A 16,560-nucleotide genomic window follows, 5' to 3' on the forward strand; every position below is an offset into this window, starting at 1 on the left:
AACATGAAAACTTTTTTCAAATGAAAGGAAGGAGTAGCTTCGAAACTTAAAACGAACAGATATTATTACGAATATGAGGGGTTCTAATAATACTTTAGCATAAAGAGCGAGGTATTTAGGAGGAGATAAATACATCGCTCTTTATGCTAAAGTATTTTTAGTAATTTCAACTATTTATTCTGATTCAGGGGTCATTCTTAAAGAATTGGGACAAATCTTACGATTTAGTGTAAAGAGCGAGGTATTAACGAGGGTACAAACCCCCTCGTATACATAATAAAAATATAAGGTTATGAAAGTTTGTTACGTAAGTTAATTCTTAAGCTACGCATATTTTTTTACTAATAAAAACGTTCGTTAAAAATTAAAAGTTCTAGTTGCCTTTTTAAGTAACCGAAAAATTGGAGGGCAACTAGGCCTCCTTCTCCACCCCTTATTTCTCAAAATCGTCTGATCAAAGCTAAGAGAAAGCCATTTAGCCAAAAAAGAATTAATATACAAATTTCATTTTAATAATTTATGTGCGGAGAGCCAAAACCAAACATGCATTAATTCAAAAACGTTCAGAAATTAAATAAAAAAACTAATTTTTTTAGCTGAAAGTAAGGAGCGACATTAAAACTTAAAACGAACAGAAATTACTCCGCATATGAAATGGGTTGTCCCCTCCGCAATCCTTCGCTCTTTACGCTAAAGTTTGACTCTTTGCCACAATTCTACTTTTTAAAACAATTAGAAGCTTTAGCGTAAAGAGCGAGGGATTGCGGAGGGGACGACCCATTTCATATACGGAGTAATTTCTGTTCGTTTTAAGTTTTAATGTCGCTCCTTACTTTCAGCTAAAAAAAATAGTTTTTTTTATTTAATATTGTTTAAGAAGGCAACAGGGAAGTCCTATTGAAAGAATTGCAAAAAGAAAGTTGAACTAATTCAGTGGTTTTAATTCATGAGAATTCAGAGGAGGGTTTTCTTGGAATCTAAGGGAGTAAATTACTGGTTTCATCGATTTTTTCAATGAAACCCCTACAAAAAGCTTTTTTTTTAAATCTAGGTGGTGGCAAAAACATCTACTAGGACACTTGACCCCTGACACCACTCGCCCAAATTGATGATCTAAAAGCGGTTATTTTACAAATTTTTAGAGGTTTCAAGAAGTATAGGGACAGAAATTAAAACACTGTAAAGTAAAGGAATTTGATAAATGATTAATCATACTAATAAAATAGGAAAATATTGTTTAGCCATATTAATGGATGTTACTCCATAGCTTCAAAATATGCTACTGTTTATAGTCGTAAGCGTTAAGTATTAAGGTCCATGAGGCTTAATAAGAAAATTAAAAATAGTTTTTTAAAAAAGAGTTAAAACAAACGCCATATACTAAAAAAAACTTCAGCGTAGATAGCGAGGTATTGAAGGAGATATGAGGGGGAGTACCCCGTCATATACGTTATAATTTCTGTTCTTTTAAGTTTTAATGTTGCTCCTTTCTTTCAGTTGACAAACGTGTTTTTTTTTCTGATCGCTTTATAAACAATACTGGGAAATCCGGCACTCCCTTAATGGAAAATTCCCTAACCCCATAAAAATTCCTCAATGGGACGATTCTAGCACGTAACCCCCTCCCCCAACCAAAAACATCTCACCCTAAAAACGTATGTATACTTGGCAATAACCAATACTATATGTACATATTGAGCAATGTTCATAACTTTCAGCCCTTCCCCCGGGGACTGTGGGGGATTAAGTCATCCTCAAAGACATAGTTATTAGATTTTTAGACTATGCTTAACAAAATGTCTAATTGAAATTTTGACTGGGTGACTTGGGAAAAAATGAGCATGGGAGGGGACCTATTTGCCCTCCAATTTTTTGGTCACTTTAAAAGAGTACTAAAACTTTTGATTTCCGTTCTAATGAGCACTCACGCGATATTCAATGACCACTGGGTCAGTGCGATCGTCCCTGGGGAAAAAAACAAAAACTAAACACGCATTCGTGATCGTTCCTCTGGTAAAAAATATAAATTCCTTGTTTTTGCAGATTTGAGCCCTCCCACGATATTCTAGGACGATATTCTAGCTTGAAACCTCGACAATAGGATTGTCTGATACGCTGAATTTGATGATATGATTTTCATTAGGATTCTATCACTGTTAAGGGGTATTTTCACCTTTTTCGAAAATAGCGCAAATTCCCTTAGGCTCGTGACTTTTGATGCATAGGACTAAACTTGATAAAACTTATATATTTGAAATCAGCATAAAAATCTGTTCGTTTCGATGCATCTATTGGCATCAAAATTTCGTTTTTTAGAGTATCGCTTACTGTTGAGCCAGGTCGAAAGTATAACAGTTCAAAATAGAGATGAAACCTTTTAATCGACAGTGAACAGGTATAAATTTTTAACTGGATATTTCGAACACATATACAGTGTTCGTCATCAACAGGAAAACTGAGCAGTAAAACAGGAATGAAGTAATCACATCTAACTTTTTTCTAAGTTTTTTGGTTCAAAGTTTTCTTGGGTTGGGGGAAACCACTTTTAGACATGAAATCCTGAATACACAAAAAAAGAAAATTTTCTTCAAGTTCAGAGATATAAAGTGATTATGGCTTATGCTTATTTTTCTTAATGATAAAAGTGACGGATATTTATCCGAAGAATTATAACTTGCTTCCCAATAGATATAGTTAAAAAAAGGGGGAAATCAAATTAAACTAAGATAAGCAAAAAAGCAAAAAAAAAACAAAAACAATTGTATCACAAAAGAAATTCAAAGGGCTGTACTTTTGGTGACTGTACAATTTTTACCGATGGCATTGAAGTGATGAAGCTGGATAGGAGAACATTAAATCACACAGCATTACAATAAAATGTTCACAATCCCATAAACAAAAATTTGGTCCTGGATAAACCAGAGAATACAAAACAATAAAAAAAAAAAAAAATGAATTTTGCGCATTATTTGCCAAGTTCATCCACTTTTGACGTATTGTCGCTTTTTTTAAATAAAAACTTTTACTTTTTAATTGCAGCCATTAGTGTCAAACTTATCCGAAGATTATTTTCCACCAGATAAATTTGCAGAATAGAAACTAATTACTGCCGTAAAAGAGGCTCATTATAGTAACGTAAATACAATTGTTTTAATTTCTTTCATTCTTTTAAATAGATTTTAGACCATCATATTAGTTTTTTCTCTAATTATTATTGTTGAATTTATGTGGGTTAAATTCTTAGAACAAGCATTTTCGGTTTCTAAAGTGTTACGGGAAAAATAGCGAAGGTGTTATGTTTCCAATTATACAATAAGAAAATTATGTTATGAAATACCTAACAAGGATACGGTTTTGAGCATAAAGTGCAGATGACGATTTGGGGATTTAGGTATGATTTTGACATTTATATAACAATTTAAAGGAAAATTTAGCATTTCACAAACAAATTTTTAATTTATCGATTATGGATTTACTTTTTCAAGATCTGCTAGAGTCACTCCCTAATTTGTATTACGTTTTGCATATTTTAACTTTATTTCCAAAATTTGCTATATGATCGCAAAGGGAAACGTAAAATATCAAATAATTTTAGCATATTTTGAAGCCCAATCAAGTTGGTTTTATAAAAAGGTTTATTTTTACCCTGTTTCTTATGCACATTACCGTATATTTGAATTAGCAACAGTCACCGACAAATCAGCCATAAGGCATATTAATATATTCTTTTTTATAGCTGGGATTTTCAAAAGGATGAAAGGTCCAACAGGGGCGTAGCTTACTATGGGGCTGGGGGGCAACTACCCCACCCAGGCCGTAGTTTTTTCCAATTTCTTAACGCGTTACTAAAAATCAGTTATTAAGTTTGAATTGTATAGTCGCTTTATTTGTATACAACTCCAGAATAAATGTTTTATGTAAGAAAAAAACCGATTTGTAAGAAATCAATCCAATAACTGAAAATGATGTGGCTCAAGGGCAGGAGCCTTGTTGCGTTCTAACTATATATTGCATGCTTTCAAGTTCCAAACTAGGTCCCAGCAAGCTGTTTTCCTGTAACAAGCAGCCTTTATTTCTTTTGACCATTCCCCAAGGCCCCTACACCCGACACAGCGTTTCATGCAGACTATCGCATTTTCTGACTGTCAAGAGACATGATGGATTATCCCTTAGTCATGATTAATGATTGGATCTATTCACATGGTCCCACGGAACCATTATTCAACAGAAATTCTATTGGTTGAAAGAGGAATTGTAGCCTTTGAGGTAATTCAGTGGGCTCGTGAAATTATAGTGCTCCTAATAATTCCTCCGTTACGGCCTAGGCAACGATAACGGTATGTGAGTAAACCTTGTGATCTATGCTAGTGGGAGAATTGTGGTTTGAACGACACAAATAAGCGGCTACATATATGAACTTGAGGTTCAATTATGAAATCAATTATGGTCGTTATGAAGTCGGAAAATTGCGCAATTTGCTTTCTTAATGTTGTTTTTTTTCTCTTCAATAATTCGGTGTCGTATGCAAATTGGAGACATTTTAATTCGTGTACCGTAAACTTCTTGACATACAGTTTCTACAAATAAGCCTTTTTACCTTGAAATGCTTTAAGAATAATTAAATATTCAAAAAATTACAAGATATCAAATTTCTTACTTACGACCTTTTTATTCATCCGTAAACATTTATAAAATATTTATTTGGATTTTTTATTTCATTTAAAATTGCTTTTCTTGAACCAGCAGTTCTTTATTGGAGTTCACCAAGGGAGAAAAAAACAATCTCGCTTCTGTTTTGGAAACGGTCAAGAGTGTCAGCAAAAAAAATGCTGTTTTTCTGAAATAAATTTCAATTCAATAGCTGAAAATCAATAACAAAGAAAGCCGTTGAGTACGGTATTTTCACGCTACTGGCAAAATAGACAATAATCCGATATAAGCCCTAATCGCTATCTTGAAGTGTGACTTTTTCTCTCACTACTTTCTCAAACAGTAAAAAACTTTAGCGTAAAGAACGGGGCGTTGAGGAGGGAACAGCCCCTTTCTTATACGGAGCAATTTCTGTTCGTTTTAAGGTTTAATTTCGCTCCTTACTTTCAGTTAAAAAAACGTTTGTTTTTTTTATTTAATTCCTGAACGTTTTTGAATAAATACATTTTTTGATTTTGGCTCTCCGCACATGAATACTTAGAACGAAATTCGCATTTTTTTTTTTTTTTCTTTTTTTTTTTTTTTGGCTAAATGGCCTTTTCTTAGTTTTGATCGGACGATTTTGAGAAAAAAGGAGCGGGGGAGGAGGCTTTGTTGCTTTTCAATCTTTTGGATACTTAAAAAGGCAACTAGAACTTTTAATTTTTTACGAACGTTTATATTAATAAAAAACATACGTAACTTCCGAATTAACTGTTGTAACGAACTTCTATATTTGTATATTTTTATTACATATTTGAGGGGTTTGCCTCCTCTTTAATACCTTTGCATTTTACACTAAAGCTTAAATTTTGTCCCAATTCTTTAAGAATGACCCCTCAATCACAAAGGCCGTAGAAGAAATAGTTGAAACTACTAAAAATACTTTAGCGTAAAGAGTAGGTGTTTAGGAGGAGATGAACCCCTCATATGAGTAATAATTTCCGTTCGTTTTGTTTTAATGCTGCTCCTAACTTTCAGTTGAAAAAACTTTTTCATATTTATCTTTTAATTGTTTTTTGTTTTAAAAAATATTAGAAGATCCTGCGCCCCTTTCATGGAAATTCTTTCCTCCCATGGAAAGTTCCTCCATGGAACGATCCTCCCATGTAACCCACTCCCCTCAACCCCCTCCTATCCAAGAAAACAATTCCCCTGAAAACATCTGTACACTTCCCAATAACCATTACTATATGTAAACACTGGTCAAAGTTTGTAACTTTTAGCCCCTTTCCCGGAGACTGTGAGGGAGTAAGTCGTCCCTAAAGACATAGTTAATAGGGTTTTCGACTATGCTGAACGAAATGGCTATCTCAGAATTTTTGACTTTGGGAAAAATGAGCATGGGAGGGGGTCTAGATGTCCTTCAATATTTTTGGTCACTTAAAAAGGGCACTAGAACTTTTAATTTCCATTATAATGAGCCCTCTCGCAACATTCTAGGACCACTGGGTCGATACGATCACCCCTGGGGAAAAGAAAAAATAACAAATAAACACTCACCCGTGATCGGTCTTCTGGCAAAAAATACGAAATTCCACATTTTTGTAGATAGGAGCTTAAAAATTTTACAGTACGGTTCTCTGATAAGTTTAATGCGATGGTGTGATTTTCGTTAAGATTCTATGACTTTTAGGGGGTGTTTTTCCCTATTTTCCAAAATAAGGCAAATTTTCTCAGGCTCGTAACTTCTGAAAAGTAAGACTAAATTTGACGAAACTTATATATTTTAAATCATAAATCTTATACCTTTTAAATCTTTTAATTGACAGTGAACAGATATAAAATTATTTAATTGGATATTTCGAACACATATACAGTGTTCATCATTAGTAGTGTGGAGTTTTACTGCTGATGATGAACACTGTATATGTGTTCGAAATATCCAGTTAAAATTTTTATATCTGTTCACTGTCAGTTAAAAGGTTTCATCCTTATTTTGAACTGTTTTACTTTCGTCATGGAAAGGCAATGTGGTCTTCGAAGTTATCTACGAAGTGTTATCTAAAATTTTTGATTTTACGCTTTTCGATAGCACCTCAACTATAGTTCAAAGCTTTATATTGCTCCTGATTTTGTTATGAGCCAGATTCAGTTTAGGTCTTCAGGACAAAAGTGATTTTGTATAACAATTTAGTTTCCCAGTGTTGTTGAGAGCAATAAGAGGAGTTCTAATTTATGTTTCTAATTTCCCTTCTTTAAGTGTCCAGGTAAAGTAGAAATCTAATTTCGACAGTTTCATCTGCAAACTACAAAATAGAGTGAATCAATTTCAAGAAAATTAGCTTTGGGAATCCCTAAGTTAAAAATCCCTAAGTTTAAAATAAGGAGTAATATTGAATTCCTGTAAATGTTTGAGCAAAAACACAAAAAAAAGGTCAAACCCAGAAGATAAGCAATTATATGCTATGTATTAAACAGTTCGTGGTAACGAACTGTAGTAAGGAGTGACCCGGCTCAATAGTAACCGAAACTTTAAAAAATAGAAGTTTGATACATATAGTTACTTTAAAAATCGCATTTTAATGCTGATTTTAAAAATATAAGTTTCATCAAGATTAGTTTTACCCATGAAAAGCAACGAGCCTGAGAAAATTTGCCTCATTTTTGAAAATAGGCGGAAACGCCCCTAAAGGACATACAATCTTAATGAAAATCACACCATCAGATTCAGAGTATCAGAGAACCATATTGTAGAAGTTTCAAGCTCCTATCTACAAAAATGTGGAATTTCACATTTTTTGCCAGAAGACAAATCACGGATGCGTGTTTATTTGTTTTTTTGCTTGTTCTTTTGTTTGTTGTTTTGTTTGTTTTTTCCCCAGGGGTGATCGTATCGACTCAGTGGTTCTAGAATGTCGCGAGAGGGCTCATTTTCACGGAAATTAAAAGTTCTAGTGCCCTTTTTAAGTGACCAAAAAAATTGGAGGGCCCCTAGCCCCCCTCCCACACTCATGTTTTCCCCAAAGTCACCGGATCAAAATTCTGAGATAGCCATTTTATTCATATAGTCAAAAAATCTAATAAATATGTCTTTGGGGACGACTTACCCCACCGCAGTCCCCGTGGAAGGGGCTGCAATTTACAAACTTTGACCTGTGTTTGCATATAGTAATGGTTCCTGGGAAATGTACAGACGTTTTCAGGGGAATATTTTGGGGTTTAGGGGAGAAAGTTGAGGGGGAGGCGTTATGTGGTAGGATATTTCCACGGAGGAACTTCTCATAGGGGAACAGAATTTCAATGAAGGGTCGCAGGATTTTCTAACATTATTTGAAAAACAATGAAAAAATAAACGTGAAAAGTTTTTTCTACTGAAAGTAAGGAGCAGCATCAAAACTTGAAACGAACAGACATTATTACGCATATAAGGGGTTTGCCTCCTCGTAATACCTCACTCTTTGCGCTAGATATTTTTAGTAATTTCAACTATTTATTCTACGGCGTTTGTAATTCAGAAGTCATTCTTAAGGAATTGGGACAAATTTTAAACTTTAGTGTAAAGAGCGAGGTATCGACAAGGGGTGAACCCCCTCATATAGGCAAGAAAAACATACGAATATAGAAGTTCGTTACGTAAGTTAATTCGTAAGTTACGTATATTTTTTACTAATGAAAACGTTCGTAAGAAATTAAAAATTCTAGTTGTCTTTTTAAGTAATCGAAAAATTGGAGGGCAACTAGGCCTCCTTCCTCTCTCCTTTTTTCTCAAAGCTTCCAATTAAAACTGTGAGAAAGCCATTTAGCCAAAAAAAAATTAATATGCAAATTTCGTTTTAATGTCTAACTATATCTGTGTCTATGTCTATGTCCTATCTCTGGGTTCTATGTCTTTTGCCAGAAGGCAAATCACGGGTGCGTGTTTGTTTGTTTGTTTTTTTTTTTCCCCAGGGGTGATCGTATCGACCCAGTGGTCCTAGAGTCTTGCGATAGGGCTCATTCTAACGAAAATAAAAAGTTCTAGTGCCCTTTTTAAGTGACCAAAAAAATTGGAGGGCACCTAGGCCCCCTCCCACGCTAATTATTTTCCCAAAGTCACCGGATCCAAATTCTGAGATAGCCATTTTATTCAGCGTAGTCAAAAAACTTATAACTATGTCTTATGGGACGACTCAATCCTCCAAAGTCCCCTTGTGAGGGGCTACAAGTTGCAAACTTTGACCAGTGCTTACATATAGTAATGGTTATTTGGAAGTGTACAAACGTTTTCAGGGAAATTTTTAGGTTAGGGAGGTTGAGAAAAGGAGGATATGTTGGGGGGAACTTTCCTTGGAGGAATTTGTCATGGGGGAAGACAATTTTCATGAAGGGAGCGCAGGATTTTCTAGTATAAAAAAAAAACAATGAAAAAATAAATATGAAAAAGTTTTTTCAACTGAAAGTAAGGAGAAGCATTAAAACTTAAAACGAACGGAAATTATTACGCTTATGATGGGCTCACCTCCTCCTAATATCTTACTCTTTGAGCTTAAGTATTTTCAGTAATTTCAAATATTTATTCTACGCCTTTTGTGATTCAGGGGTCATTCTTAAGAAATTGGGACAAAAATTAAGCTTTAGAGTAAAGAGCGAGGTAGTGACGAGTGGATGAACCCCCTCATATACGTAATAAAACATGACAATACAGAAGTTCGTTACGTAAGGTATTTTGTAAGTTACGTATATCTTTTACTAATACAAATATTCGTAAAAAATTTAAAGTTCTAGTTGCCTTTTAGTAACCAAAAAAAAGGGAGGGAAACTAGGCCTCCTTCCCCGCTCCTTCTTTCTCAAAATTATTAGAAAGCCATTTAGCGAAAAACTAAATAAATAGGCAAATTTCGTTTTAATTACTCATCTGCGGAGAGCCAAAATCAAAACTTGCATTGATTCAAAAAGGTTCAGAAATTAAATAAAAAAAAACAAGTTTTTTTAACGAAAAGTAAGGAGCGACATTAAAACTTAAAACGAACAGAAATTACTTCGTATAAGGAAGGAGCTGCTTCCTCATCAACGCCCCGCTCTTTACGCTAAGTTTTTTGCTGTTTTAAAAAATACAGTTAAGAGAAAGAGTCAAACTTTAGCGTAAGGAGCGGGTTGTTGATGAGGAAGCAGCCCCTTTCATAAACGAAGTAATTTCTGTTCGTTTTAAGTTTTAATGTCGCTCCTTACTTTCCGTTAAAAAAACTTGTTTTTTTTTTTATTTAATCAGGAATAATATGCTGTGTATCAGAGGCCATGCAGCTCCAATGTTTTTTTGTTTATTTTTCCCAGAGGCACTTCATACGGAAAAAGTTGTCACATAAACTACGGAAGGGCCTCATTCGATTGGAAATCGGAAGTTCTAGTATCCTTTTTAAGAGTCAAAAGTGATTGACTCCCTCCCCATGCCCTTTTTTCCAATATGTATCTGATGAAAGTTTTGAGATATCCGTTTTGTTAAGACTAGTTTAAAGATCAAATCACATGAACCCGGTGTCGACACAACCCCCAGAGCCCGTGGGCAGGCGTTATAAGCTATACCCTGGAGGCATATTTGGTTCTTATGGAAAGGATTCTTGTATAAACTTCAGAGGGGGCTCATTTGATTGAAAGTCGAAAGTTGTAGTTCACTTTTTAAGAGTCAAAAGAGATCGGAGGACAACTAGCCCCCCCCCCTCTACGCCCCTTTTTCCTCAAACCCATCAGATAAGAACTTAGAGATTGCCATTCTTAAAAAGTAGTTCAAAGATCATATAAAAAAACTCTGGGGTCAACACAAAAAAATATCATATAAAAAAACTCTGGGGTCAATACAACTACCCAGGGTCGGAGGGCAGGTGTTGTAAGTTACGCCTTGGGGGTATACATGTTTCTTATGGAAGTGATACATGAATAAACTTCAGAGAAGGCTTATTTGATTGGAAATTGAAAGTTCTATCTCACTTTTTAAGAGTCAAAAGAGATCAGAGGGCAACTAGCCCCCTCCACTCCCTTTATTCCTCAAACCCATCAGGTAAGAACTTTAAGATGGCCATTTTTAAGAAACATAGTTCAAAGATCATAAAAAAAAACTCCGGAGTCAACACAACCATCCAGGGCCCTAGGGCAGGTGCCGTAAGTTATGTCCTGGGGGTATATAGGGTTCTTATGTAAGGGATGCATAGATAAACTTCAGAGAGGGTTTATTTGATTGGAAATTTAAAGTTCTAGTTCACTTTTTAAGAGTCAAAAGAGATCTGATGGCAACTAGCCCCCCACACCCTTTTTTCTCCAAACCTATCCAATAAAAATTTTGAGATAGACATTTGTTAAAAATAATTCAAAGATCACATAATAAAAACGCCGGGGTTGACACAACCCACCAGGACCTGGAGCCTTTTAAGTTATGCCCTTGTGGCAAATATGGTTCTTATGGAAAGGATGCTCGCTTAAACTTAAGAGAGGGCTCATCTGAATGGATATTTAAAGTTCTAGTTCAGTTTTTAAGAGTCAAAAGAGATTTGAAGGCAACTATTCCCCCACGTCATTTTTCCCAAACTCATCCGACATAAATTTTGAAATAGTCATTTTTTGAGATAGTTCAAAGGTCAGATAACAAAAACTCTGGTGTCGACACAACAGGCGTTGTATGTAATGTCCATGGAGCATTATAAACTTCATAGAGGACTCATTTGGTTGGAAACTGAAAGTTCAAAACTTGAAACTTATTTTTTTATTTAATTTGGACAAAAGATCTGACTTTAGCATAAAAAGTGGGATACTGAAGAGGAGGCAGTCCTCTGAAGGGATACTTAAGAGGAGGAAAAGTACGGAAAATTTCTGTTGGTTTTAAGTTTTAATATTGATCTTTACTTTGTGCTGAAAAAACTTTTTTTCTTACTTTAATTCTGATTATTTTTCAAATAATATCTGGAACCCCACCACCCTCTCCACAGAAAGTAGTCCTTCCACCCAAGAAAATTACTCCATGGGAATCTTCTCTGTTTAAGATACCACTCCCCCCAGGGAAATTACCCCCGTATTTGATCATCACTCCAAATTCCTCCAAGGAGTTTCTTGCTCACGATTCAACCTGAAAAATTATCCTTTGCATACTTTCATTAAAAACAAAACACATGTTTTTTATTTAATTTCTGATCGTTTTTCAATTCATACCAGAAGTTATCCTTATGTAAAAAGTGTTTTCCAGACCTCCCTCCCCTCCCTTCAATGGAAAGTATCTCCCGTAGAGAATTTCCCCACTGAAAACTATTCCCGGTGGTAAGTCCTCCATAGAGAATTTCCGTCGGAAGATTCTCCTCGGAAGATTCTGTTCGTTTTAAGTTTTAATATCGCTCCTTACTTTCAGTTAAAAAAAACTTTTTTTTTATTTAATTTCTGAACGTTTTTAAATTAAGGCATGTTTTGATTTTGGCTCTCCGCACATGAATAATTAAAGCGAAATTTCCATATTAATTTATTTTTCTGGCTAAATGGCTTTCCCATAGTTTTGACCGGACGATTTTGAGAAGAAAGGAGTGGGGGAGTAGGCCTAGTTACCCTCCAATTTTTTGGTTATTTAAAAAGGCAACTAGAACTTTTAATTTTTTACCAACGTTTTTATTAGTAAAAATATACGTAACTTACGTAACAAACTTCTATATGCGTATGTTTCTATTACATATATGAGGGGGTTCACCCCTTGTCAATACCTCGCTCTTTACACTAAAACTTAAATCTTGTCCCAATTCCTAAAGTCACAAAGGCCGGGTCACGCCTGAATCACGAAGGCCGTAGAATAGATAGTTGAAATTAATAAAGTTACTTTAGCGTAAAGAGCAAGGTATTAGGTGGAGGTGAACCCCTCATATGCGAAATAATTTCTGTTTGATTTAAGTTTTAATGCTGCTCCTTACTTTCAGTTGAATAAACTTTTTCATATTTATTTTTTCATTGTTCTTTAAAAATGCTAAAAAATCCTGCACCCTCTTCATGGAAATTTTCTTCCCCCATGACAAATTCCACCATGGAAAGATCCCCCCGCATAACCTACTCCCCTCAACCCCTCCCCCCAACCAAGAAAAATCTCCCTGAAAGCGTCTATACACTTCCCAATAACCATTACTATGTGTAAACACTGGTCAAAGTTTGTAACTTGCAGCCCCTCCCACGGGGACTGTGGAGGAGTAAGTCGTCCCCAAAGACATAGTTATAAGGTTTTTCGACTATGCTGAATAGAATGGCTATCTCAGAATTTTGATCCGGTGACTTTGGAAAAAAAATTAGCGTGGGAGGTGGCCTAGGTACCTTCCAATTTTTTGTCACTTAAAAAAGGCACTAGAACTTTGCATTTCCGTTAGAATGAGCCCTTTCGCGGCATTCTAGGACCAATGGGTCGATAGGATCATCCCTGAAAAAAAAACAAAAAAACAAATAAACACGCATCCGTTATCTGTCTTTTGGCAAAAAACGCAAAATTCCACAGTCTTGTAGATAGGAGCTTGAAACTTCAACTGTAGGGCTCTCTGATATGCTGAATCTGATGGTGTAATTTTTTTAAGATTCTATGACTTTTAAGGGGTGTTTTCCCCTATTTTCTAAAATAAGGCAAATATTCACAGGCTCGTAACTTTTGATGGGTAAGTCTGAACTTAACGAAATCTATATATCTAAAATCAGCATTAAATGCGATTTTTTTTATTTAACTATTGTTATAAATTCTGCTTTTTAGAGCTCCGGTTACTATTGAGCCGGGTCGCTCCGTACTACAGTTCGTTACCACGAACTGTTTGAAAAATAATCAGGAAACAGACATCCATAATCTTTTCTCTGGCAAAAAATATAAATTCGCATCTTTGTACATAGCAGCTTGAAACCTCTAGAGAAGGGTTCTATGATATGCTGAATCTGATGACTTGATTTTCTTTGAAATTACTGATATTTTTTAAAAAAGGGCAAATGTTCTCAGGCTCATAGCTTTTCATGGGTAACATTAAACTTGATGAATTTTATATATTTATAATAAGCGTTAACGTTCGATTCTTTTGTTTTATCTGTTGTTATCAAGGCTCGGTTTCTTAAAGTTTCGGCTACTATTGAGCCACATCGCTCCTTACTTACAGTTCGTTACCAGGAACTTTTTGATAATTGTACTCGGTAATTCCATGTTTCTGTCCAAAATAAAAATAATCCTAAAATTGATGGATTTAGTTTAAATATCCTTTCAACTGGCTGATCTCGAGTCACTGTATATTCTTTCGTGTGCATGTTTTACTTTTTCTCAGCTTCATGGTGACCTCCCCCGTCCCCTAAGTGTTCAGCCATCTTTCACCTCTGATCAGAATAATTATAAGCTTCGCAATACCGAAAATCATATTCAAGTTCCTTTTACTCCTTGTGTAAGGTCAGACTTAATCCTTTAATTGCGAGTTATATTGTATAGAATAAGTTGCCCGAATCAGCTCGAAGGTGCCACTCATTCGGTTTGTTCAAAAAAATTATTAAAAATTCATTGGCTTCTTAGAAATTATTTTATCTATTTTTATATGTGTATATGCGTGTATGTATGCACATATATTTCCTTATTATTTTATTGGAGTCTATTTTATCTACAGATCTACATAATTAATTTAGTCTATTCAATCTATTAGTCTATTTAGTTTTGTTTTCTATAGTTTTTTATTTTATTTATATTTTCCTTTCTTCTCCTTTTTGCTCTTCTCTCTGTGAGTAAGTGATTTTTTTTTTCTTCTCTGAGTAAGTGGCTCGTTCATTTTCCCCTTTTTTACAGGCCAAAGAGCCTTCGGGGAAATAGTAAAATATAATATTGTATGTGTGCTTCGTGATGAATAAATCTTATCTTATCTTGAATAGCTGGAATACCACATTGCTATATTCCTTAGGACATTTCAGACATGGAATCACTTTCCAATATCGTTATTTTTATTTAAAACTAAAGTATCAGAGTGGATATTGCCTACTTTTTTTAACAGAATGCAATTCTGTTAACTTTAATAGTAAGCTTCATTATTTTACCTCTTGATTTAGCAGGACATTTTTTCGTTTACGGGTTTCACTCTAAATAAATTCAGACTCTTCATAAAACAGAAATATTTTTCTCCCATTTTTGTTCTTCCAAGTATTAAGGGCAAGTGAGACACCATTTTTGTCTCACAGCACCTGAAAATTCACTAATATAACATAGTTTGCTTCTGGTTCTGCCACCTTTGTGATTTGAACTATAAAGTTGTGTCTCCGTCTGTACTTTTTTATTGCGTCCAGTGGGAACCTTTCAAATGGTTCTGGGAAACGAACTGTACGGAGTGAATCGGGCTAATAGTGAGCTCAGCTCTAAAAGGAGGAGTTGTGATATAAATTGAAAAATACAAAGAGTTGGTTTTTATACTAATTTCAAATATATAAAATTTATTAAGTTTAAATTTACCAACAAGAAGCCGGAGAAAATAATCATAGTTTCCAAAAAAGGTGAAACATCTCCCAAAAGGGGATTAATCTTAATGAAAATCACACTTTAAAATTTAGCATACCAGAAAACACTAGACTGACGTTTCAAGGTCATATCTTCAAAAATGTAGAATTTTGTATTTGTTCCTAGGAGAAAGATCACGGATGTGTGTTTATTTGTTTTTTTCAGGAGTGACCATATCGAGCCAATAGCCCTAAAATATCGGAAGAGGGGTCATTTACATAGTAGTCAAAAGTTCTAGTGTCCTTTTTAAGTAGCCAAAAATATTATACCATGGAAAACTGGCGTTTTCAGCCAATCTGTGGCAACAAAATACAATTTTGCCCAAAACCTGGACATTGATATCGATTGAAAATCCGAGATAGCCAATCGATTTAAAATTTTCAAATACTATCTTTTGACCTATCTGTTTTCAGAGAAAGTAATGCTGCAACGTAGTAAATTCGCTTCCAAAAAGTCAAGCAATCTATACAAGATTAAAGGTTAATGTACTTATTTAAAGCTAATGTTAACTAAGTTGATTTACTTGCTGTTTCAAAATAAATCAATGAAATTATACATATTGATACATAATTACACATTGGCTATTACGAAGAATGGGTGGTAGATCATTGTGTAGGTGGTGGAGGAGGGGTAATAGATCCCTCAAAGAGTGTATTTTGATGCCCAAATTGTCTACCTCTACATGAGGATGTGTGTGTAGCTCGATTCCCTTTTAACTGAACCCAGTTCAACTTAACCCATTTAACTGAAATTTCGTCCGATTGAAACTTCGTTCAAGTCAACTCGTGCTAAACAGAACCTTCGTGCAGCTCAGACCCCGTGAAACTCAGCCATATTATCAAAAGTTATGCTCACAAGAATATTTTTATGATTTGGAAAAGGGAAGAAACAGCAGCAAAAAGTGAGGGAATTTTGATAAAAGCAAAACTGTCAAGTCAGCTTTTGTGCGAAATTTGACTCAACCATTCAAACCAACCCATTGCCATTAATACCTCGAACATAGTTTATTGTAAGGCTTAAGCAGATCCGCCCTCTTTTAACTCAACCGCATTTCAATCAACCCCCATTTTAACTCAACACCCGTTTGACTCAACCCCATTTAAATCAACCCTTATTTGACTCAAACCAGCCTCTAGCGTCTGAATAAATTTTAACCAGCGCTACTTAGAAGCTCAAATTGTGCTTGTCGCTTAGCTTGCAGTTTCCAAATTGTATTTCAATACCATACACTTAAGGTGAGATGTGATGTTGTAGTAATTTTACAGTTTTTTAGTTTTAAGGGAAATCATGCTTTATAAGGTTTTTGTGTCAATGGTTTTGACACTAAATTTGTTGAACGTTTAATTAATTTGCTAAATGAAAGATAAGCATACCAGTTGATTTACCATGCAACGCTCTTCTAATCTTCATCACGTTATTGCGTCCCAGCTCCCATAAGCGCT

Source organism: Artemia franciscana, chromosome 14, assembly GCF_032884065.1.
Source record: "Artemia franciscana chromosome 14, ASM3288406v1, whole genome shotgun sequence".
NCBI classification, from domain to species: domain Eukaryota; kingdom Metazoa; phylum Arthropoda; class Branchiopoda; order Anostraca; family Artemiidae; genus Artemia; species Artemia franciscana.